The sequence below is a fragment of the Oryzias melastigma genome, linkage group LG12 (assembly GCF_002922805.2).
Source record: "Oryzias melastigma strain HK-1 linkage group LG12, ASM292280v2, whole genome shotgun sequence".
NCBI lineage: Eukaryota > Metazoa > Chordata > Actinopteri > Beloniformes > Adrianichthyidae > Oryzias > Oryzias melastigma.
The window spans coordinates 7786910-7813818 of NC_050523.1; the positions used below are offsets into that span (position 1 = coordinate 7786910).

Genomic DNA, 26909 nt, shown 5'->3' on the forward strand with positions numbered 1-26909 from the left:
AATCTTTCTTATAACTTCAGCTTTCTTTCTGTCACTCTACTGATTTTTTTGTGTTTATTTCATGAATTACAGAACTGTAGAAAGATAAAATGCATAGATATGAAACCTGGATTATTTTAACCCTTAAACACCTGAGGTGTCACTGGTGACGCTTAAATACAAAATCGCTATTATACTGTAACTTTTCAACCATTAACACGATCAACGAGCCTTCAGAATTTGCTGGAGTTGAAAAGTTACAGTAAATCAAAGAATGTTAACACTCGAGCTCCGGTGATGAAGAGTCAAAGATGGCATGTTTTTCTCATGACTTACATTTTCACTAACAATGTTTTTACATTTTGGTGGCCATTTTGGATCCTCCTCGGCAATCTCTGATGAGACATTGGGGAGGAGTTTTTTTTTTCTCTTTTTTTTTTTTACATTATGGTTGGACCACTAATATACTAATATGCATTGTAAAATGATGCAAAGCCACCTTTCTCTGTCACAGAATCATCTGATTTATGAAAAGTGTTACATATAAGTACAAGGCCACATTTATCTTCAGAATATATTGGAATTACATTAATTGCATACAAGGTTGAAAAGTTACAGTAGTGGAAATAATTTCAACATGGAAGCTATAAATCTCAGTTTAATGGTTAACTGGCTGTTAAAGGGTTAAAAACAAATTTGACATTCGACCCATTGCTCTCAACCTTTTTTTTCCTACAAGAAAGTAAAGCAATATAAGACTCCAGTTTTTTTTTTTTTTTAATTTAGCAGGAATGTTATAATTTTCAACATAATACTACTTGCATAACTTTTGCAGTTTCCCAGTTTATTTTTTACTCAAAGCTCAATCAGTGGATGGTTAGTTTATCTTTGAACTTGAATAATGCTATTTTGAAGTATTGCTATTTAGTATTGTTTAATTTTAAGCTCCTTTGCCCACTTTTAGAGCGATGACCAGGTGGATTCATGCAGTCAAGTTGTTTAATAAAAATTCAAATCCTTTAATCTGATTGGCTAAAATCAACTGATTAAACTAAACACAATATTTTTCTACATTTATCTGATGTTTTTTTGAGTTTCTGTTAATTGTAGCTTCAATTTTCTGTTTTTTGCTGAAAGAAGTATACGTCCTTTGTCTATTTGATGTCTATATTACGTTGTTTGTAGAAAGGAGTAAATCCAGCACTATAGATGTAGGACATTTTGTTAGAAAAAAAAGTGTGGCATGCTGAAGAGTATAAAGATGCAGTGACACTGTGTGTGGTATGCCCTTTTGAATGTTTTTTTTTCTTTCAACAGTCCATTTTCTTGTCCTTGGGGAATTGGCAAAGAGGTGCTAAAAGCCACTGCTGTGTTGACGAGTTGTGCTTCTTCCCTGGAAGAGGTTACCTCCATTATAAACTGGTGAGCATCTCAGCATGATGTTTTGTTTTGTCTCAGGTTTGGACAAAAACTTTTGCTTTTCCACTTTGTTCTGTACAGACTTGAAATATCTGGACAGTGTCAGATTTATTGAAGTGGTTTTCCATGACATTTTCCAGCAATTTGAAGCAATCAAGCTTTAAAATCAGTGACAAAAGAGCATAAAAATCCTGGAAAGTGTTGGTTCGTTTTAACTGTCAGTATTTTTAAGACACTCCTGCTAAGAAACAAAAGCTTTGCTATAATGTTCGTACTGCTCTGCGTTGCCAGATTGGAGATTTCCACCCAAATAGACTTCTTTTGAATGGATTGGGTACTAAAGACACCTTTTTTTAAGATTAAGCCACAGTTTATTTAAGATTTTCTCCAAAATATTATTTTCACACTTGAAAGAAACCATTGGTAATTTATGGCAAAAAGCAATGGTAACATATCTGATAAACAGTTAATTTTTTGCATTTTGCTAGGCTTTTAAATTATGAATTACAAACTTAGAGACAAACTTACAAACCACAAAGTTATTGAAACTCTTTTAAAACTATGTTTACATTTATCTCACAACTATGTGTTCAGCAAAACTTTAATAGATAATATAACAAAACTTTAAAAATCTACTACCGTACTTACTTTTTGAATCATATTTTCAGTCACACTTTGGAACAGGCAAGACTAGTGTACAATACTGTTAAATAGGAATTTTAAAGCAAAAGTCATTTTAATGAGGAATAATTGTTTTTCCGTCTGTAACTTTCCTTCTAGAATTTATTTGTTGTCATAAACATGTGTATGCACTTTCCAATGTGTTGGATGCAATGAAATTAGGAATTTTGGTTGAACTGTTTCTCATTTTTACATTAATTAAATGATTAGATACATTAAAAAAAAAACAGCAGTATCATCCTTATTGAGAGTTTTTGGTACAATATCACACATTATTTGTGATCCGCAAACAAAAAGGCACATTATATTTAAGGCTGTAAAGTTTTCTTTCAAAGTAATTGTACATTTTGTATTTATTCACTGGAGCCCATTTTGTTTTTTCTCAGATGTATTTCCTGGCAGTAAGGTCAAGACTGAGAAGACTGAGGGTATGTTCTAATTTCTTTATTATTTTCTACTTTATTGCACTACATCAGGCAATCACAATTTTCCAGTGCCATAGAAATTACCCAGAAATCTATGTGAAAAACCAAAGTGCATTGATTCTCACTAGATTGGCAAATTTGACCAAATTGCATTGCATTTATTCAATTTTTCATGTAAATTTTTTTTATTTTTAAGAAAGAATTCATGCTTAAAACACAATCAAATGCTCATTTAGCAGGTTTTAACTTTGGGAAATCTGTGACATCATGCTCATCTTTTTAAGAAAACATTTAAAAGTAAGTCCTTTTAAAATCCAGGGTACTAGATAGTACTGTACTATATTGTTTTTAGGGAGGGGACTCAGGCATTACCTAAGTAGTTGTTTTTTTTTTGTTTTTTTTTTTGCGTCTGTTTTATTGGGCTGAAATTTGCCAAGAGGATCTGGCAACCCACTTACCAAACTGCAAAGGTGAAGTTCTAACATAAAACAGTATTTTTCTTAGCAAATACTGGTTAAAAAACAATCAAAACCAAAAATATTAATTTGGCATCTGAAAGCACTACAACAGAACTTAAACTGCACATAAAACTTTATGTTAGTTGTTAAGTTTTTTTATATTTCCACCAATATAGACTGCAGAAAATAAGTACCGTGTTGACCCACGCCTCCACAGTGATCTCCTTATTAAAGCATTAGTAATGCAGAGCTGCATGGCACTCTTCGGGACTGTTTCATATTTTTGGTCCCTTTCAAAGCCTTTACTGGGTGTGGGTGGAAGGCTTCTGATCTTCCCTTGTTCATATTAAATAAGTCAGATTCTAGCTCCCACCTCAAAAACCTATATTCACATTTACACTGGGGGCTTATTGAATGTGAGTATAAGCTTGTGTGGAGCTTTCCTTTCAGCTCAGGCCAGTGAGTTTGAATCCTTTTGAACAGGCAGTAACATGAGGCAACCATGACAGGCAGGACGACCCTTGATCACTGTTAATTACCTAAGTGGTCGTGAAGCTCCCAAACCACCACAGCAACGCTGCTAGCACTCCACGTCAGGGGAGGGTGCTTGTGTGTGTTTTTTAGACCATTGGGAGACATGTATGTGTGCAATTAAGCATCTGTGCACATCTGTGTGTTGCCATAAGCATCATCATTTGACATATTGCCCTTCAAGTGCGTGGCGTGCTCACAGGACGGCGATCTTTGGCATTGTTCAAAAGCAAAGCGCGGTTTGTCAAACCTGTCAAACACAGAGGCACACAAAGGCGCTCTTGAGAAACTCTCCCTTTAATGAAAGAGAGGCCATTTAAGATTTATGAAAGAAGTTTTAAGGCCCAAGTACAATCATCTTGTCATTACACTTGAATTGAAAACAGTTGCATCATCTGTCAGGAAATGATCTTCTTCTTTGGGATTATGGAGCTAATGCTTTGAATTCCCATGTGATTAAACGAGAGGAACAAGAGAGATGCAGGAAAAAAAGTTTTATTCATTCTCAGAACTGCAATTTCATTTTCAGATCTCAGGACATGAAACGGATCAAAACTTGAAAGAAATTTAACCAAAGAAAATGTATAGCTTTAAAAGTGTCCTTGGTCCCTCCGTTACATCATGATTTATTGTTGGGAAGATTTTTTTTTTCTTTTTTAGTCAGTAGAGTGTCCACTTATAAAGGCAGTGCTCCAAACCCAGCTGGTCAAAGTGTCCTTGAAAGTATCGACTAGATTACGACACAGCGCTGATAGACAGCAGATGTAATCCCACTGTTTCTCTGGGGAGGGAATCTGTCAATAAAAAGAAGACCTAATGGCCTAATTTGCACATGAAACTGGCAACACAGTTGAGGCCGCATCCATACTCTAAATATATATCAATTAAAGAGAAACAAAGACAAAATAGACAAAAGCTACTAAATCTCAAAGTACAAAGTATTGAATGTTTTTGGCTCTTTTTTCGATAAAACTTAATTGTTTCTAATATTGTATCTTAGAACTCCCCTCACCTCCACCCTCACATTCCAAACAGGAAGTACCCGCTGGCTCCAAGAAGCCAAAATCCCATAGACTTCTCTTAAGAAACAAACAGCTAATACACATTTATTACATTTGTCAGAATAACAATTCTTTCTCTGTTCTTTTTTAAAAATGTTCTTAATATTTTTTTTTTTTTTCCTGAAGTTATTGAAGTTATAAACTGACCATCTAGGTGCCTCAATAAAAGCATGTGGTGCACGTTGGCCCCCACCTGGATTGTTTGAAATATTTGATTGACAGAGCCCGCTTTCAATGGAGGGGTGTGGCCTTCCAAAAGCTCACTCCTAATTGGCGACATTAGTTGCCATAGTAACGTTGACCACTCGGACCAATCACTGCCTACTATCTCGTCTCGCTCCAAATGAAGGCTTCCGTATTGTGGAATAAAGAAGGCATTTTTTTTTATGGATGATGTCACACTCAGTCAGTCCAGTGTTCTTATACAGTCAGTGTTCTGAACTGTGGCCTACTCAAGCTCAGAACACACCTGCCTTACTTGAGTCACCTTGTATGCCCTGAGTTTTGATGGTTTTCCCACACTTCTAGATCTGATCAAAGGTAAAGAACTGTTTCTGTAAAATACTAAAACAGAGTTGTTTGGATCAAGCACCAGGTTTCCACAATCACTTCCTTGTTTTTGTTTTTTTTTAAAAAGACTTGTCCGTTTCAGGTGGGTCGTGCCCATTATCATAAACGACCGCTTGTAATGCAGCCGCTGAATGGATCTGATGTGTGTTTATGGGCTGCAATGTATTGTGTGAGGGAAGAAGAAGTGAGACAGAAGGAGAGAGATGCTTTGGGAGCTCAGAAAACAACACTATCAAAGGAAGGCTTCAAAGAATATCAGCTGCGTCTCCTGGGTAATTTGTGATCCTGCATTCTTTTGACTTCAAAGGGCCGCTGTGTGTTGGAATACTGCAAGTGGGAGAGTGAAAAGGGGGGGTAGGGTTTGGATGAGGGAGGGGGGGGATCTGATTTCTCTAATAAATGCTGACACCAGGCCTGTTTGATATTAGATTCAGGGAACAGTTTGATTTGTTATCGCCTTTGAAACTCTTCGGATGTCCTTCAGAGAGGCAAGCTGGCTACTGCCGAGTCTGGAGAGCAAAGGGGGGGAGTGCAGGGAGTGCCAGGCTGGCAGCACAAGTGCACAGCTATAAGGATGACCGCTAAAGTGCTATTGATTAGAAATCTCTTTGACGCTTCGCCTGTCTTTGTCAGTCTGTACGCACTCCAATACAGCATAAACAACTCAATGAGACTAAAATAATTTAAATCAGCAGGGAAGATTTGCAGTTTGGCTCAGAGGAAAGTGATTCAACAAGTCTTTTTAAACTTTTATCATATTGAAAGTTGCTGTTTTGTTTGCAACATTCCAGCAGTGTTTTTGTGAAATTTGAAATACGACGTGAAATTTTATCACCACAGGCGTGGGAGTTTGAACAAGAACTGTTTGGAGATGCTCTCTGTCCTCAGGAGGCCTTTCTTGCACTGTTGGCGAGTACAGCAGCAGCAGCCGGCTGGAATATTTGATACCTACCACCGACTGCAGGTGGAAGATGGATATCAGAGGAGAACTCTCTCTGGTAGATAAAAGTATTCACGGCTCCAGAACGGAATAGGAGTTTTGGATCTGTGAAAGGTACCAGTGGTGTCCATCACTCAAAACATGTTACACAACATTCTTAATGAATCAGCTTCAATATGCTTTAGGTTAAGTAAGTCAAATTCATTACAGACAATTAACTACAATCTTTTTTATTTGTTCCTAACAGTTAGAAATTGAAAAAAAATATCCCTTGGTGGTGTAAAAGTATCCCACTAAGCACAGGATGTCTATTAGATACCTATAGACATCTAGCGTGGATGTCTACAGGACAACTCTATTTTGTTTCTCTATGAGATGTCCATATTTTATCTTCATATTGTGTCTCTCACAGTGGACATGCACGCTGGACCTAAGACCCTGCCATGATTTCTAATTGGAATAAATTGCAAAATCGCAGTGTTCAAATACTTGCCTCACTGTATGTATATATATTAGGGCTGTCAATGTGAACACTTGAGATTAATTTAAAAAATGACTGTTAATATTTATTTAGGTAAATTAATTACACTTCACAAAACAACCGTCTTCTGTGTCGTCATTTCTGATAATGCTCACTTTGTTGGACATTATCACACTTACACCATGTTCACTTACAGAAAACTAAATATTGGATCAATTTTTAGTACTTTATTCTTATGAGTTTTTTGGTTTAGATAAATTTTTCACAAAAAGCAGACTATTTTGCCACGTGGTGCGGTGTGCTTTTTTTCTGTAAGATGACAACATGCCGCTGAGCTGGCAAAGGAAAATGATATACATGCGGATCGTCACAATGAGTTAAATAAAACATCAGTTAAGAAAGAAAGTTCACCTTTTACTGCTTGTTTTAGTCCAGATGATGAAGCAAAGGTTTGTTTAAAAGAAGCCGCAGTGATATAAACCATTTAGGCTATCTGACTGGAACTTCTTTGTTAGGTGTGCGTCCACAACCAGCAGCCAATCAGAATTGAGTATTCACCTGGACCCTGGTATAAGTTCATTCACAGTGCAGAAACACAATGTTTGTTTCTTAGCAGACATAAAAGTCTTTACAGTAATTCTTGTCTTACTGTTGATGCTTTTTTGTCCACATCCGAGTTATCACTATAAATATCAAAATTATAGACAACAAAAATTAGGTAAAATCTTGTTTTTGGTAAAAAGCTGCATCTTGGCTGCATATTGTTATATAATCACATTTTACCAACCATTTTATTTTTTTTGCATTCTTTATGTATAATGTTATGAATTCCCTACAAACAGTACGAAAGATGTGTAAAAATACATTTACAATATATGACAAAAGAAAAGAGGACATTGGCATACGTTTCTCAACTAGAAGATAATTAAATGGAACATTTTCAAAACTGATTCAGACAAATACACAAAACACTTAAAGAAACATAAAGCTTCAGGTCTTTTTCATTTAAACATTTAGAAAATGACTTCAAAACATGCTTTACCACTAATTCCCTCCAAAGTTAATGTGGGCATAAAGCAACTGTATTCACTGACCCATGGGATTAAAATGATATTTGATTATTCTGCAGAAGGATTGATGTGTCAAACACCGCCACTGTTTCTATGCATATTTAAGCATACATCACCATTGATCTACTGATGCATCAAACTGTGTGATGAATATTTAAAACTCCAGGCTGGGCATCTAAGTGATTGGCTGTTTATGACATCACCCCTAAGTCACAGATGTTTGATTTATTCCATCCAGGCAGGACACTGGTGGCTTGTAAATGAGATGTAATCGCTATAACATGTGAATGCTCTTGTATTTGTGCCAGCTGAAAAACACTACTGCTGCCCCCCACATTTCAAGCCCCTCCCCACACATCCTGTCAAAGTCCCTCCCTCTCTATTCCATCTCTATATCTGCTTATTAGTGTTGGGTTTTCTACAAAGAACCATCTGGGCATGGCGATATGCCAGCTCAGGAGAGCTATTACTCAGAAAAGACAACCTCCCTTCAACATCTGTGTGCCAGGATCAAAGACGTTTCTGTTTACTCTCCTAAATACCCACTACACACTTTTTTTCTTGTTCCTCCTTCCTTCTCTGTCTACCTCTCATTGTCTTACATCTTCTACTGAAACCTGGTTTTCTTATGATGGAAAATAAACTAAATGCCCCCCCTCACATCCTCATACATCTCCATTATCTCATGCATTAACACATGATCAGTATCAGTTGTGGTGTGGTTGATGTTGAGGTAGACATGGAGCTTTCCATTTCCCTGTGAAGCTGGAATATGAATCTGGAACTGGAAGAGTTCTGATTGCAAAATGAAAGATTGCAGATAAGTTTGGCATTAAAACCAGAAACATCAGGCCCAAAGGTAGAGCATGAGAAGTAATAAAAGTAGTGTTAAAAACAGCACAAAAAATGGTTTTCATGCTTCTAGACTGAGTATTAAGTGACAGGTATGTTGATTTTTTTCTAAAAAAAATCAGAATAATTAGTGTACTTCCTTTCTTCCAAGTCAACATCTTTGGAGGCAACCAAGTTAAGAAACTGCACCAATATACTCATTAGATAAACCAGTGCATACACATACCGAACAAATCTTTTAAGTAAAAAAGTATTTAAGTGCGCCTTATAAATTAACTCTGATTTATTTTTCAAGTTGGATTTATCTATTTTTGACAGAAATCTACCACAAACATTTAAATAAACTTTTTTTTTAACGACTGCTGACATTACACTTCCTACTACTACATTGGCAGCATTGAGCTGACTCCATTTGACGCAAGGTGTCTTTTATTTTGAAAGGAAATTGTATGAAAAAAGTTAAAAACTGTTTCATATTTTGAATAAAATTTATTTTCCCCTTATATTTATGCTTATTTATGTAAACAAAAAAATACTTTTTATTTATCATAATGGTAACATTGACATAAATACGAGTTCATGTCTTATTTTTCCAAAGGAGGAAATGAGCATTTGTGGTCCACAACAGAAACCTGCCACCAGGTCCAATCATGACCCCAGCCTAAGACCCCCCACCTAGCTCTAATGATTGGTTGGACCACCCCAAAGGGAGTTCTGTTACAGAAAATCAAGTTTACCTTTCAGCCAAATAAAAAAAAAAACTCTGGCTGTTTGATCAGAGGGGCAAGTGCTCAGTGTCAGACCATGAGTGTTTCACTGTTCAGAAAAATCAATAGGAATGCTGAGCTATATATGTGCAGGCACTGAAAAAAACATTATCAGGACTTAACAGCTACTAGGGACATCAATCCATTCCTGTTTTGTTGGTGATCGTGGATTATATCACCAGAAGAAAAACAAATATCTTATGTGTTTGCAGTCCAGTTTCATGGATTTAAAGCTGGATATGTTTAGATGACTTCCTCAGAGGTTATGAGACTCTGTGTTTCGTTAGCTCGGCCTTGTAAATAAAGAGGAACGGGAAAAAAGTGTTATCCTTTAAGCCAGGTGCTCTAGTTGAACTCTGCTGACTAAAACACTTCCCTGCCTGCTTCCGCCTGCTTGTCTGACTGTCTTCTCACATGCTCAGTGTGCGTGTGAAGAGGTTACTCAGGCTTTCTGTCTGAGCTGTGAGGATGCAAAGCGCAAATGCGGTGACAGTGTTTGATCATGAAGAACAGGCTTTCTGGTAGCCTAGTCAATGTAAAGCTGAAATTGCTCTGTTGCCGTTTCAAGGTTTTGGCTCAGAACTAATAAAGATTGATCAGTGTTCCTTTCAAGATCAATGCTGACGCTATTTTAGTTATGCTTGTTTGCCGGGATGCATTCTGATCAATGACAGAGCTATTTTTTGTGTCAAGGGCAGGACCTAGTTTGCTTCAGGCAAAGTGAGAGAGACGGGCTTGGCTGACGGACCGTTCAAGGCCGTAAAAGCTTCAGCAGCTCAACAAAACTCGTCTTCTCTGTCTCATAAATATTCTTCTGTTATAAATGCGTTGATAGGGAAATCATTTTGAGGGATTCAGCACTATGTCACACAAAGTTCCAGCCAATACAATGACACTACTGTCAGCTTACAATACGCCACCCACTGTCCCATTAGCTGAGGGAAGCACTTCAGGGGAAGTCCTGCTGGAATGCTGCGTGTGCCGTTGCTCCTAAATCTTTCTTTAAAGTCACATTTCAAACATCTTTTGATTTGTTGTAAAAGTGTTCCCAGTGGTTCTTTATTTATGATTATGCAGTTTTGTGTCAAAATCGAAAAACCCGTGTCGTTTTCTAGGACATAGTTTTGAAGAGCAAAAGTAGTTTATCAGAAATTCACCTCTGAGTTGCCATCATTTCCCATTTTTTCTTTGCTTAAACACTCTGCCGCTTGCTTACAGCCCCTCAAAACTCCAATATAACAACAGATTTAATATTTATTTCTTTCATAAGAAGCTATCAAATATGTGAGATAATGCCCTTCGAGATGTAAATTATTAGAAATGAATGGACTTTGTCGATGCGATCAGCCATTCGCGTACCCCATTAATTTATGAAAATGAACACCTTGTTGGGCTTTAACCCGTACATAGTTGCTAACATTTGTATTGTTTTAGGTTATTTCTGTTGAGAACTATAAAGTCACACATTGATGACAACACAGCAGCAACATTAACGCATTGCAAACAGGGACATACAGAGTGAAATTGAACGTTAATGTAAATAAACTTGAATTATTTTTGCAAATATGACAATAGATAGATTAAAAATTAGATTAACATGACTAAAAATATATATAATATGGTACTTTGTCTGTAAATAGTTAATCGGGATTAATGCAATAATTTAAACCCATTAATTTTATTCATGTGCGTCATGAGAAAAACTCTAAAATAACACAACTTTCATTGGAGTGGGTCTTTAACAACTCTCCAGTACTACTGTACTCACTTCGTCTCACAGCTCTAGATGGGGGGGGTTATTGTCCAAGCTTCCTCAGCACCAAGTTCAGCAGGAGACAGCCAACTGGAGCATAAAACAAGGTTGCGGTCCGCAGGTGGCCGCCAGCTGAGCTCACATGCCGCTAAATTTGCTTTGACAGGTGAGATCACAGCCTCACAGTGGGGTGTTGCACCCAACAGAGTAGGGAGAGGCACAAGGCAGTTGGAGCTCGGCCTCAAAGGACTTACCTGTGCTCTACCGCTCAGAGGAATAGCTAACGAAAACATGTTTAATGGGATTTTTCGTCTGTCCGTGAAACTAAAACACTGATGCTTTCAGTGACTTTCAACAACTCAGATTCAAAACATTTAACACTTTAGGAATCTTTTTAGCTGCATTTTATTCCGTTATATTGCCATTTAGCTTATGTTCTCCAAAATGTTCTTGCTGGTTTTGTAAACAACCATCCTCGGGTTCTGATTAATGCCCCCTTGCTCTCAGCAAAAGAGGAGACATTACTCATGAGGTGCAAGCTGTTTTTGAGTCGAAGTATGATTTTTGTTTGGTTAAAATCCTTACAGAAAGAGCCTTTAATCTTATGTGACCCAGGGGGAGCCTAAAGCTTTCTGGTCTTAAGATCAAATTAAGGATTTACTAAAAATATACTTAATTTTAGAGTCAGCGTGTATTTGCTAGAACGGGACATGCAGAACTTCAACAAAATTTCAGCTAACTGATAAACTTAATGATCCGCTTGGATGATCTTTTGAACTATTGTAAAACTAACGTTCAATTGTTGCTATTATTATTATTTTGCATTTCAAATATTTATGGCCCCAAAAAAGCTCCAACATTAGCACAATGCTGGAGACAATGTGGTAAAGAAAGAGACCAAACAGATATTTTGGGACTGCCCTATTATTAAAAACTATTGGCTCAATGTTAAAGAGGAAATAGAAAAAATATGTTAAGAAGACATTTTTTTATTTGGTCAGTTATCTAACAATAATTTTAATAAAGAACAAAGTCAGGTCATATATACTATTAGTAATTGCTTAAAAAAAAAAGATAACACTTAATTAGAAAAATATCAAACTATAAAACAAAAAAAATCTGGGAAAAACAAAGTAAAAAAGCTATAGCTACATATGAATACCCAAAGTTGAATTGAAATAATATCTACATAAATGAGCTTGATGTCTCATTTACTTACTTGTTTGATTGTTTAATTTTACTATATGATGGTTTCCTTTTATTCTATTTTCTTCTTCTGTCTGTAATTAAAGAACTGACAATGTCCTTTGTGTGTACTGTTCCTCCATTTCTTTGATATATGTTTTGGTTTTGTTATGTACCAATTGTGAAACCTAAAATTAAAAAGTAAAAAAAAATTGAATAACACAGGGTTGGGAGTTTGTGTCCTATTTTCTATGTCACAAATATGCTCCTGTTTAAATTGTTTTATTTATGTCTTCTCTTTATTCTCGGCTATTTCAATAATTCATACCGAGAAATATAATTTTGAGCTTAATTTTCCTTATACATGTCCTCCATCATTAGAAAAAATCCCAAAAAACACAATTCTCAATTCTGAATTTTTTTACATAATTTGTGTACTTCAAGTAGCTCTCGATTATTTTAGTGAGTCAAATGTTTCTACTCATCTCATGGCACTTGTGCTGATCATGCATGCACTTCAACTAATGTTCCAGCATTTCCTAACCTTCTGGATTGTTTAATACATTTTGTCTTGAGTACTTTTTTAAGAGTCCTTAAAAAACACTCGTGTTTTTCTTGTTTTTTTTTTTTCTACGTGACTGTGGTTCCCGATTCCTGCCGAAGACGTGTTACTTATTTTACTCAGATGTAAAACACACTTCCACATGCACACACTCACAATCCTGACGTATCCCAGCTCCAGAGTTGCAACTCAGCAAATGTGGCCGGCAAGGTTTAATTTTCTGCCCCCCCACCTTCTCAGCCCCCAGCTTCATGTATTTTTCATCACCACCATCCTGTTCCCACCCAGTCACTGCCGCTGCGCAATGCTATTGATCGGCGATTAAGCCATCAAACTGTTATAAAGAGGTTAATATTTTAAAGCTGTTACGCCTTCCCCACATTACTGTGCACCCTTCTGTATAGTTTCAAGGTTTTAAGAGTTTCCGCTGTTGTGCAAGGTCAGTTTATGAATGTTTGATGTGATGTAGATGACAGTGTTTTTTTTTTATGCGCTCCTGTAGGGTACTTATCACACGGGCTTTTAGCTCGATAAGCTGATGGGGCTAAAGGTTAAGAAGGACCAGCGTCAGTCACAAAGTGACTGGGGAGGGTCACTCGCTGCAACCCCCTTATGTACAATGTTTCTGGTCGTTGACCAATTTGTTTATGGTAATTCCAATAGATCACCAGAGACCACCGAGCTCTGGCTCTACTCTTAAATAGCGATATTGAAGGTTCAGCATTAATTGTGACCCTTGGGCAAAGAATTTGCAGCCTCATCCTATTTCTGCAACTGATAAGCATCTTGAGTTATTTTAAGGTACTTCTCCAGATGGGCTGCTCTCCTTTACTTTGAGAAATGCATTTGAATTTGAACTGCTTTATTTGCACTGCCACTTCTTTGGGATATAGTGTAAAGTTTCTTGGATTTTCCTCTTATTTTTTTTTTCTTTTGTTGGACACAAATCTATCGTTCACGTTAATAAATAAGTCTTTCTTTATATTTTATATAAATCAATATTATATATATATATATATCAATTTATATATATTTAACTCAGTTATCAGCTTTTCTCCTAGAGATAATACCAGGTACTCTATTTTTTCGGAATGTACTGTAAGTTGCTTTTTATTTAAATTTTTTTTTTTTATTTTTTCATAGTTTGGGCGGGATTGCAGTTTACAGTCAAGTGTGACTTATATGTTATGTAAAATGAAATTCTAGTATGTTAATTTGCCTACTGACGACCGCTAGAGGGCACTGTGGGTGTGTGTATCAGTATTTGCTACTGACAGCAACGCAGAAGAAGAAGTGCAAAAAAATGCCACTTACAGTATATATGATTTTTTTTCTTCTCTAATTTGCATTTTTTTGTTTCTGCAACTTACACTCTGGAGCAATGTACACCTGGTGTGAAACCATGTGCGGGCGGAGTGCGCTCAGTATCTTTTTATACTTCAGTTTACAACAGACACGTATTTTTCTGCAACAGGCGCTTCTGTTCATTTGTGGTTATTTAGATTTTTTTTTTTTTTTGCCATCATAAGGCACCCAAACTGACATGCACCGGAACCACACACCCCCTGTTCTGTAGTCGGCCCATTTCACTGATCTGTGTGTGTTTGTGTGTGTCTGTTTGCTTTTGTGTGTTGTGTGTTTATTTTCATCTTCAGTTAAAATACAAAAATCTGATCGCTTTTGTCAGTCGCTCTTGGCGTAACTTCTTGCTAGGATTGACGCGGATCACTCACAGCTCACGCAAAAGATAGACCAGACGCCAAAACGATCACTGCACTGCACGAGCCGGCCGTGGAAGATCGTGGCGCTTCGCAACAGATGTGTACATACATGATGTACTGATGTACATCATTGGTTAACAAGGGCGCCGAATGGAAGCAGCCTTTGTTCCACAGGGCTTCCGCGTCCGGTTGACATCCAGTGATATTCCAGCACATCCAGCAAAAGGCATCCATTCCGCTAGTCACTGACCATAGACTTTTGTCATTCTAGCAGTGAGCCTGTTTACTTGCCTGCTATAATCAGACAACAGGAAATAATTCGATATATGCAAATTAACTTTGAAAAGGATCCCGGTTAATATTTTCCACCTCTACTGTACTACTTACTTACACCTCAGCTTTTGTGTGTGTGTTTTTATCTTTAGGTATGACATTGTTTGGGTTTTCACTATCAATGATGGGTTTGCCTTAAAAGTACAGTTAAAATTTTACTAAATGACTGTAGAAAAGCTGTAATAGAAGTGTAGAAAAAGCAATACATGAACGAATGTGTGCACACATGACGTTGAAAGTCCTCTGCACTAAAAGCACAGGCAGCCTAGCTAAAAGAATCACCTGAACAAAATAAGATAAATAAATCATGAATTTTCCGGTTGGGGAATAGCGTGGTCATAAATAAAGGGAAGAGTCACAGTGTTTCAGATGCACTTATTGCACTTGATGTGAGGGGCAGGACCAGGAATAAAAAAAAAAGGAAACAGTAACAGAGGTTAACATACAGTGCAGTCAATGGCTATAAAAATGGACTGCACTGGGGTCAGCATGTATTGCTGGGTAATTCTTCATTTGGGGGAAGGAAAGGCCGGTGTGACAGCCGCTCTGTGGCTAAAGCTTTATCCTGGGATGTCTGTGGGGTAGTGAGGATAGGAAAGAGGAAGACTTTGCTACAGAGGGTTTTTCCTACAGAAGCTGAATATTGGGTGGCACAGGAACATTTTAGTTTCTGGTTTCTTACAGCATCAGAGGTTAAAAAGCACTTATAATACCTTACAGAAGGTTTTCTGAAGGTAATTTCTTTTTATGGGAATGACAAACTTTGTTTTTCCCCTGTAGATGTTGACTGATTGTAATTGGAATTAAAGTATTGAAGGAATTCTACTCACACTTTATATTGGTTTCATGACAGGTATGTCCTTATCCTAATATATATATATATATATATATATATATATATATATATATATATATATATATTTGGCTCCAAACTGTTTCTAAGTCATTTGATTTTGAGTATCTGGCAATACCTGTTCTTTCCTACAATGTAATGGATTTCTGTAACCTGATCAATATTTTACTGTATTGTCAATAGTAAAATACTGTACAAACGCTTTACAGTATTTCACTGTAAAATGCATTGAATTGTGGGAAATTACTGTCAAATGCATTGAATTGTGAGAATGTACTGTCAAATGTAATGAATTGTGGGAATTTACTGTAAAAAGCAATGCATTGTGGGGATTTCCCTTGTCACTACTGTATTTCCCCAGTTACTGTGGGCAGTTGGTTTAATGAATCAACAATTTAAGAATAATTTTAGGAATTAGACTAAAACAAAACTAAACAACAGTTGTTGAAATTGTTTTCAAATTAAAACAAAATTTCACCACCATTGAAATTATAGGTACATTGATGCTGTGGTACAGTGGTCAGCCTTATTAACTCGGTTCAAGCCCCAGTGGGAAACTTCGTGTGCTGAGTTGTTTCTTCTCTCTGTGCATCTGTTCTTTACATTTGAGTTGACTTGAAACTGTTCAGTGGTGTAAAATAAAGGATTGTATGTCTGGTGTTGCATTGATCTAAGAACTCACTCAGGGTGAACAGAGCCTTGGCTAAAACAGCTGGAAGAGTAGTCGCAATATGCTATTTTTATAGTGTACCTATTAACACATATAAAGGGATTTAATGTTGTTTTTCCTTTATTGCAGTTAAAAAAAACATTTTTACGTTTTGGAGCTTTTCCAGTTCTTGTTATCTCACTGCTGTCCTGATATGTGTATGTTTTTCTGTCTGTTCTGTCCTCCTTACAACCCAAAAGGTCACAGCAGATGACTCCTCTTACTGAATCTGATTCTGCCGAAGGGTTTTTCCTAATCTTCTTTAATTAGTGGGACTTTTCCTTTCCCCTCAACGCCCATTGCTAGCTCAGTATGCAGAGATTACACAGAAATCCCTCTGATGCAACCTTTTGGTCACTTTTGTAGACTAATGGTGAAATACACTGGAGTAATGAAGACCAAATTAGATCAAAATATTTATGATGAATTTAAGTTTTTTTTTTTACTTTTTTTGTTGCACCTTTATAAATCAACTAAATAAAAGTGATTGAGTGTGCAATGTAATAATCTACACATTTAACTGAAAGCACAACATAGCATGTCTTAAAGCTACATCCCTGACCTTCTTAGCTTAGTTCAGTTTTGGCTGATCAGTCTATTAGGGACACATTTAGTCATCTCAGAAGAGTGTTCTTGTGGGGTTTGAATGCTTTAGTTCTGTTTTTCAGTCGTGTTCTTGTGTTTTGTTCATTTTCTATTTGCTGTTTCCTCTCACACCAGGTTTAGGTTGCCAATCATTCTCAGCTGTCTTGATTTGTCTTAATGACCCCCGGTGTATTAAAGTGTTAGGTTTTCAGTTCTTTCTTGTCAGGTTCTCTGTTTTGTCACATTTCTCTATGGGTTTGGTCATGGTCTAGTTTTATTATTGATTGGTTCAGTTTCTACCACCACGCTTGGTCTCCTGCATGGTTCCTGACAGCTTTGTACCAAATTTATTTTCCATCTACTGTCCCCCAGCTTGCCAACAATAAACAATATAATAAAATATGTTTACATGCATGCATGCATTTATTTTTTTAAGTCAGGTATTCAGGTCTTCCCGACAGAATTCTCCCACATCTCGCTAGCTAAAGACTAAATGAGATGCCACCTAACTTGTTTGGGGTGGCAACAGGTGGTAGGGTTTGCCCAGGGTGACATTGAAGCTAAACCCACAGCTGACTTAGACTATTATCTATCGTACTGAATAGTAGCCACATTTTAGCTGGATAAGTTTTCAGCTAGCTCAACAGATCACGTTTCACAATCGCAAACGTATTCATCTGATATGCCTGTTTTCTGTCCGTCAGTCACTTTTTTTAACTGCTTGGCAATCAAGACAAGTGGCTCATATAATAAAAGGGGCCAGTCTCCATTAGGGCCTGTCAGTTTGTGCTGTTAAAGTCCTTACACTTTGCTCCAGGGCAGAGCTGGATAGCACGCTCTCAGTGTCCCAATCACTGTGATCACCTGTGACAAATCACAGGCACCGATCAATACTCGGCTCTCCTCAGGAGACCCGAGTATTATTGTAACTTTGCAGTCCGGTGTGCCTCCTTGAGGTGGAAGCTTGTGTCTAAAAGGCGACACAATGTAAGCTTTTGTACCTGAAAGATGAGTCGAAAGCAGAATAAAGTAAAAGTGGCAACACAAATAGAAGCTAGTGTGTGGGAGATTTAGTAGAGCCGTGGGGCACACTGTCCTCTTTCAGAGCTCCACTGAAACTTTGAGGGGGCAGTTGGACAATCCTTATTTGTTTGGGGCTAAATTGCCAATCCCTCACATGGGAATGGACACTATTGTGTTTTTTATAACAGCGTCTCAAAGCAAAAAAAAAAAAAAGTAAGTTTGTACCACAAATATTCTACTTCACGTAGGGGGATATAAAAGCTGTTTGGGTGAACCAAACAAGCAAAAGCATGTACGAATCCACTTGTCCCCCCTTTGTCTAATGTATTTGTGCAGGATGCATCTCTTGCCTCTTCATCACTTCTGCTATCTGATCTGTGGTAAATAAACCTATTAATAAACTGTGTATGAAAAAAATTAATTGATCAGAATCGACTGGGGCAGTCGATTCCGCCCCCTCTGACCATCACCGGGACATTCATACGCAATCATACCCCAGTGGAGGGAGCCCCACTGGAGGCAAGGAGGGTTAAGTGCCTTGCCCAAGGACACAACAACAGTTAACTGGCAGGAGCGGGGATCAAACCGCCAATCCTTCGATCATGGGCCAACCTGCTCTACCACCTGAGCCGTTAGCTTCTTCCCACTCTCTTAAACTATTAATCAAACTCTATTTGACTATTATCAGATTCAATGTATGTGTGAACTAGGGGTGAAACGATTAATTTATTATGATTGACAGCAGCCAATATTGGTCCATCTTAAAAAAAAACGATTTGACTCCAACACATCTTTAGACAAAAATTCAACCAGTGTGACAGATAAATATCTGGGTACTCAATAGTGCAGGTGAAGTTTTCCAGATTTCTTGTCAATTTATTATCAACTTGCCTCAGACTGATCTAGTTCAGTGGTGTCAGAGTCGAGGCCTTGAGGGCTAGCGTCCTGCTGGATTTTAAGAAATCTTGCTTCATCTGCTGCTGATTAGGTCAGCCAATAAGAAGCTTCTATGGGAGGTTAGTTGGAAAACATGTTGGACAGCGGCCCTCGAGGCCTGGAGTTTGATACCTGTGATCTAGCTGGATGGTAGGAATAAAAATCGGTTAATCAGTTAATTAATCGTTGAACTTTATTATAAGTGCAAGCATGTCCATTTGTGATTTGAAGCACGCATAATGTCAAGGCAATAGCAACATTTTATTTTATACATTTTCCAATCAAAATTGAATCAATAATTCTTGTCTGCCTCCCCTCCCCCATTTAAATTGCTTAAAATAAACCAATCGATCTAATTCCACCTTCTAAAGTCCTAATAATGGCTACTAGTCAAATAAGGTACTTTAAAGTGCTGATACTAGTTAATAAATCAGTTATTGTTGTGTGAGGCCCAAACACTTGTCAGATTGAGATCTACACAAAACAGTTGGAGAAACAGTCCGAATGAAGCTTTAGACAGATGGAGCAATCTCCCCAATGAGCTCAAGTCTGAACTTAAAGGAACCTGCTTGTGCCTTTTTTTTGGACAAAAAATCACACCCTCAATGTTTCATTTAAAGTACTTTTACTGTATTTCTCTTGCATTTAACCTTCCTGTATGCTCCAAAAAATGCTTTTTAGTTTCAGAAAACCTCTTTGAATGCCTTCTTTGCAGTAAAAATAAACTTCCAAACTAAAATAACCTGCTTTACCATTCCTTCCCTTCTGCCTCTCACTGGCTTTTAGAACTTCACTCTTTTGAATGTTTAGTCCATAAAAGATCAACCCTGTATCTTTCCTATTTCTCTCTTATTTTTATTTCTAGACAAATATTCCCTAAATTAGGTAATTGCACACACCAATTACAGGCTTTTCCTACATTTTCTTATTACAGTCTGCTAATAAGCCTGCTCTCCTGTTTCTGGCAACCACATATGTTGTGTAGCTGCATTGTGATTGGCCGGCGTTCTCATTAAAGCCTAAAAAGGTGAACTTTACATAACTTTTGCTAAAGTACTACATGCAAAACCACAATTTAGTTTAGCAACACTCAGTAAAAATTCATCAAGATCAGGAAGAAGTATCCCTGCTGTGTATGTACGGATCATGGCGAAGGTCTTAAAATTATAGCTTTCCTGACATTCTATTAGTACACATTCAAGTTCAAAACACACACATGCACAAAATCACATGCTATACGTTCACAGTGTTCCAGACGTCCAGCTGTTCCCTGTCTTCATTAATTTGTTGTGAGCGGTGTGGTTTTTTTTTCCCACTTGTCTGCTGCATTTTGTCGCTGGTCTTTGTTCCCTTCTTTCTCCCTCCACCTTCCTCCCAGCTCATGCGGAGCCCCCCCCTGCTGCGGCTGCCTCCAAACACCATCCACCCACCGCCACTACCTCTGTGCCTACGAGAGTTAGTCTCTCATTATTGGTCCTCGCTGCACCCCAAATCAACTTTCTCGCCCAGTATGGTGTCAGAGCTTCTGTGGAGTATTGTCTCATTATCTAACCCCATTATCTCCACAGACAGCAGAGATGCAGGGCTATAAAGGACATCAGACACTCCCCCTCGGTCAGAGGGCCCGGGGCTCCTGGCAGAGATAACAAGCGATTAAGACAGGCCAAAGGTTTTATTTGCTCCCATCAGTAAAATCTGAAAGAAAACTATCGCTGAGGTCTTGTCTGTGTTTCCTAATTTTAAGGAGAAAAGACTGTAATCACCGCATGTGTAAACAATTTCCATCTTTGGGTTTGTTGAGTTAAAGAAGGAAAGATCAAAGTCTGACGACGTATTCGCAGTTTTTCAGGCATAAACAACCACATGAAAAAGAAATTCTGACTTTGTACGCTGCTTCCAAAAAACAGTTTTTTTTTTTTACAGTTTTCACAGAAACTTTCCTCGTATTTTTCTACTGTTAAATGTTCTGTATGTTTAAACAACTGTATTAACAGTATTTCAATTCACCAGAAAAATACATTTTTAGAAAAAACCTTTTAAGGATTTGGTGCCAAGTTAAAGTTCAAACTTTTACCCAGCAAAATGTGTTTTCTCTTGCAAAATACAGGCATGCATGGTGGACAGTTTTCACAAACAAAAGTTTGATTATGTTGTAAGACAAACAAAGCTTTATAAAAAGAAATTCTGACTTATTGCTACAGTACAATAGAGTATTAGGCCCAAACGTATTTTTTTACAATACGATTTTTAAGTAAAAAATTTAAAAGAAAAAAAAATTTAAATTACAACAATAAAGTTGAATATTTACATTTTTAAAAGTTGTAGCCGAAATTTATGACTTTTTTCTTATGAATTTGCCTGTTTTAAGTTTATGACTTCTTTCCCACAAATTTATGTTTTAAAGTTGTTAATTTATGACTTATTTTATTGTAATTTTGTGTTTTAAAATTGAAAGTCTATGATATTTTTCTTGTAAATGTAAGTTTTTAAAATGGTAAATTTGTGACTTTTTTCTCGTAAATTTACATTTTAAAGTTAGAAATTCATAACTTTTTTTCTTGTAAATGTATGTGTTTTTCTCAGAAATTTAAACCTTTAAAATGTGGAAAAAACAAGAAAAAACGCTTACATTTATTTGTATTAAAATTGTAGGTTTATGACTTTGCGCTTAATTTATTCATCATTCATCTTCTAAGCTGCTTGTCCCTTTCAGGGTTACGGGGCTGCCAAAGCCTAAGTTTACGTTTTTAAAATTGTAAATTTTCTCTTGTAAATTCACATGTTTTTAAGTTGTCACTTTATGTATTTTTTCCTCATAAATGTAAACTTTTAAAACATGGAAATGTACAAGAAAAAACAAAAATTTACAGGGAAAAATTACATTTAAAATGAGTGAAACGATAAGGATTTCAAACATGTGTAACGTTATCAATAAACATTCAGGTTACCTGTTCAAATCTAAGACAGTTTGACCAAATTGAGTTTAGTTGGTCTGTCCTGCTGCTGCACATGGCGTTCCCTTGCTGGACTATATGTTCACTTCAACTTTTATCACCCAATATTACTTTTTTTTTTTTTTTTGGTGGCCCTAATACCCCAACCAACCAAATTTTGCAAGCAACTTGAACTTGTTTTGTTTTTATTTATTTATTTAAAAATAGCATTTCCCAAACCAACTAAACCAGAATTAAGATGTTCACTTCACACAGTCTGTAACCATGGTTACAGGTTCCCTTGTGGTCTGCTTTTGAAGGGTTTGCATTAATATTGTGACAATAATTTTAAAAATACGTCTGTAAAAAAAAAAAAAACATATCCGTAATTGTGCATATTGAGAAATCAAAACCATAAAATAAAATCTCTTTTTATTTGGTACTCTTTGGGTAAGCTTAGTAATCATGTTCATACTGTGTTGTGACATCACCATTTTCCTATCCATGATCTAGTATTTCGGAGCTTTTTGACTAATCTTTGAAATATTTTAAGTAAAGCAGGCAACATGCATGTGACACCTTCAAATGTCCAATCTTTTGGGCTGAGAAAAACATTATTTTGGGGGTAATGGTGGACTCTCCAGACACTGCACTCAGTCTCACTCCGATCATGTTTTGATCTATTTTATTATATTTACCAGTGTTTTTTATCATTATTATAATTATGTGGTTTTTAACCAAAATCAACAAATCTGTCATTAAAAGTTGGTCTTTAAGTTGTGGGCGTCCCCCTAAGGGGTCTGTTTGCACCCTCCTGTTAGCTTACACAACCTAACATCACCGGTGCAACAAAAATATTAGCAATATTGGAGCTATTACACCGTACGTTTCTAAACGGATGCAGCTGGGATGTGGTAAATGAAGACGTACATGGATCTATTTGTCTGCAAGTGAATGTATCAGAAACGGAGCTGGTAGTTTGGGATCTGGCCATCATATTTTTAACATATAAGCTTTTGTTCAAACTGCATTCTTTTTTGTGTGTCTGCTCCTGATTTACAACAATTTTTAAAAGAAATAATCTAAAATTCAATTTTACGTTTAATTCTCTTGAAATATGTCCTCTATTGTCAGAAAATACCACAATACTGTATTTAAAAAAACATTTTTTATTGGAGTGGGTCCATAAAGTGATTGTATTTAGTTCAGTTTGGAAAAACTCAGGATAACACACAAACATCTGAGTTCCTTCTAGTCCGTGGTTCCATTCACGGCCCGGCCTACATGTCAACGTGCTCTTGGGTCGGTCACCTCTGAATGACTGTAGATGATGTGGATGCTTTTGATAATTGCAGCAGGATTTATTTTTATCTTCTTTTGATGTAGCTTGGGGGGAAAAATGTTTATTGGTTACAATTTGAACAAATCTAAGTTTTACCTGTGGCTCAGCTGGAGCTTACAAAACCTGAAAAAAAAGAAAAAAGTATATTATTAACCAATGTATGTCAGTGTTTACACCTGGGTCTTCATCTCCTACTTGAGTCATCTTTTCTGCTTCCTTCTGTCTTCTCAGAGTTCCAGAAAGTAACACGTGACATCCATGTAACTGTTTCTCTCTTTTTTATGGTTTTAGGATGGGGGTGGAGTGGGGCTGGCGAGGACACAGCTCTGAGAGGGAGGAGGAAGGAGGGTGGAGGTGTGGGGGGGTTGTCTGTCCTAGGAGACAGATGGCGTGGGGAGCTGGTCCATGATGGGTTGGTGCTGGACGGGCTCCATGTGCTGTAGTGGGTAACAGGGGCCCAGGGTGGAACGTAGGCGGCACTCTGATCCTCGGCGCCACAGTATTCCTCAGGCACAGGAGTCCACTTCCCCCGCCCATCTGTTCCTTCCATCGCAGCTATGGCACACGTTCCCATAAACACATGCATGGACGCAAAAATATACGCCAGGCAGCCATGCACAGGCATTCGCTTGCACGCATACGTCAGGCTGCCCCCTGCTAATTTTCAGCTTTGGGTTCAGCTACAGTGCACTCTCGGAACGTTCCTCCGCTCCATCTTACAGAATTAGCAGGTTCGACTCGACTCCGCTTCTACTCGCATCTCGTGTCACACCAACTGTATCTGGTATTGATAGCACAGCCATTTGTGCAGTCTTTCATCGCATTAAAACGCTCCCACATACATCGTTTGAGGACCTCGTCTTTGCTGTAAAGCAGTAACTACAGACTGAAGATGAAGACGAGAAAAAAAGATGGAGGGGGGGGAAAAAAGCAAAGCATAGCTGCAACCAGCCAAAAAACATGGTGCCATAAGGTGTGGAACACACACCAAAGGATGATGTGTGACTGTGACTGATGCAAATTTTTTTCTCAAACCATAAATGTTTTCTTAATTAGTGTGGTACCACATATCCTGACACATGCACAGTGTCAAAAGGTTGTTGGTGGGTTGAAGTAAGAAGAAGTGAAATGCAAAACATTTGTTATAACTACATGTTTTTTTATCTTTCAAATCTGATGTGACACAAGTACAGGGCTATTGTAAGTGGTGAGTCATTTCTCTCTTTTCTTATCAAGATTGTACAGTGAGCCAGCAGGGAAACCCCTGGAAATGTCGATATTCTAAAAAAAAAAGGAACACAAGCAGCTGGAGGATCTACTCATAGATCGGCACAACTGTAAGTAAAAAAATCCACATGAAAAATAAATAAAGACTGTTGCTCAGTAGTACACTAGTGACCAGTGTTGGGAACATTGCTTTAAAAAGTTAATAATTAAAGTTACTCACTTCTTTGTTCGTAAAGTATTTAACCTCTTATGATCCAGTCTTGGTTGATATGCCTTTATTTCATAGTAACAGGCCAGTTAAGCAGAATTAATGTGGACGCCAGGTCCTAAAGGTGCATTCACACCAAACGTAATTCGTGTGGCAGAGGCAGCCAGCTTCAGTTCAATTCAATTTTATTTATATAGCCCAATATCACAAAGAAAAAAGGCCCCTATTGGGCTTCATGCCGGTAATTTTACAGATGCAGAAAATTAGTCATAAAAATGAACAATAGCTAAAAACTGAACAAACTAAATAAAACTGGTCATCCCTGCCCTTAGACCCTCCCTCCAGGTGAGGAAAAACTCCTAAAGAGAAACCGATGTTAAGTCAATGTTAAGTCAATGGTACAGGCGCTCTCTGAGGCAAATTGAAGTCATGCGGCGCGATTTGAGTGGCTGGCGTGGTACGAGAGTCTGCCAGCTGCTCTATTTGAGTGGCGAGGCGCCAATCGGGCGGCACAGCCAAGATGTAAATACCTGAACTTTGACAGGTTGGCCAATCAGGAACTCAGCTTTGGGCATTTGACGTTTTCAGTGATCAACTAGAGCGTTTTTGTCCTGTCGCAGTGCAGCGGTTCTCTGGCTGCAGCCAAAAAAACGACAACACTCAAAACGTACATTTTTGACGCGTTGATTTGGGAAGATATAGTCATTATTTTTTATTACTGAAGTACCGGAACTGAAACTAAAGAACCACTTTGATACTGGAACCAAATAAAACCCAATCGGTGCGCAACCCTTGCCAGCTCTGGTCTGGAGACAATAAAAAAGGGAAAAGGTCTAATATTATTTTTCCCCCTCGGATTAATACGAGACAGTCAGCCTTCAAGCTCAGCCACAGAGACACAGAAACACAGGGTAGCCAGCTGTCATACAGACACAGCCCCTGTACTGGGAAAATCTTTTAATAATATTTAATAACTTTTCTTTTAATAATCTTTTACTAATAATCTTAAACCCAAACATGGAGACCTGGTTACCAATGTTCTCTTCACAATGAATAAACCTTATTTCTCAACATCATAAATGTCTTCCATTCATTCTAAGTGAGAAAAGCACAGACAGAGCTGGTAGCTCCTCCCACATGCGGCCGAGGTGTCAGAAACAAATTTTTTTGACAGACGGCAAGCAGGGAATTCAACGTGCGGCACAAGAGGGGTGGGGCACGCAAATTTGTCGTACGAATCGCATACAATGTGAACGCACCTAAGTTAGTAAACAGTAAAAATATCTGATGTTGTGTCCGAATTTTGATTTTTCCTCATCTGTTTTCAAAAATTTATTAAAATGAGTTAAACAGACATATACTTGCATGTGACCATTAGAGATGCCATAATACCAGATTGAAAACTGAACCGTACACTCACTGGCAACTTAATGAAAATGGGTTCACCAGACTCTCAAAAACTTACTGATGATTACACGTTTCTAATTTGAGCCACGGAGCATTCAAACTTGACAAATGTAGGTTTATATTGTGATATTTATTGCCTGAATTAAAAAAATAAACTATATCGTGATATCGTCAAATTCTGAGGGCATTTAGGTCCAAAATTGAAGATCCACCTTAACATGGTATTTCTTCTCTTTTTCACAGAACACTTTCCTTAATTCCACCTCTTCAAACCTCCTTCTTACCCTCTCCTCATCAAATGTATTCCTCTTGATAATGTGCCTTTTAAAGTGCCATTTATTTACAAAAAGCAAGCTGTCTTTGCTTTGAGTCAAACCACTTAAAATTAAATAGATCTCATTCCCAGCTGTGCATTTTAAGGCAAATGAAAGGCGCTATTTGTCATGATTAAAATAAAAAATATTCAATTTGAAGCTTTCCAAGTGGTTTTTAACATATCCTCCACTTATTAACTTTTTAACTGTCATTGAAAATTACACTTAAACAAACAGTTTATTTTGTTGGGAAGACATTTAACACAATAACAACACATATGGCATTCCACTCAGCAGCAGGGTTTTACTATAAAGAGGGACCCTTAGCCTGCTGTCTGAAAGCCAGTTGGGGAAACATTAGACCTTAAATATTAATGTTGTAATATGGCATTGTTGGAATGCTTACTGAGCTGTGGGCTCCAGGCCTGCTGGGTAATTTGTCATACTCCAGAAAGCTCACAGCAGCCAGAAAAGAATGAATAGCAAAGCATTTCACCTGAGAAGAAAAATGCAACACATTTTATATCTGAAAAATTGAAATCACTTTGTTGTTTTATTGCCTTTTTCATCTTTGGATAACAAAT

The 26909-nt window shown here is 37.4% G+C and overlaps 1 long non-coding RNA gene across 1 annotated transcript; it reads left to right on the plus strand.

Moving 5' to 3' along the window:
- Positions 1–1194: 1194 nt before the first annotated feature.
- On the plus strand, positions 1195–24587 carry LOC112163407. The gene is made up of 3 exons (XR_002922275.2): positions 1195–1401; positions 2466–2507; positions 24406–24587. It is a non-coding gene; the product is annotated as an uncharacterized LOC112163407 (long non-coding RNA).
- Positions 24588–26909: the final 2322 nt, after the last annotated feature.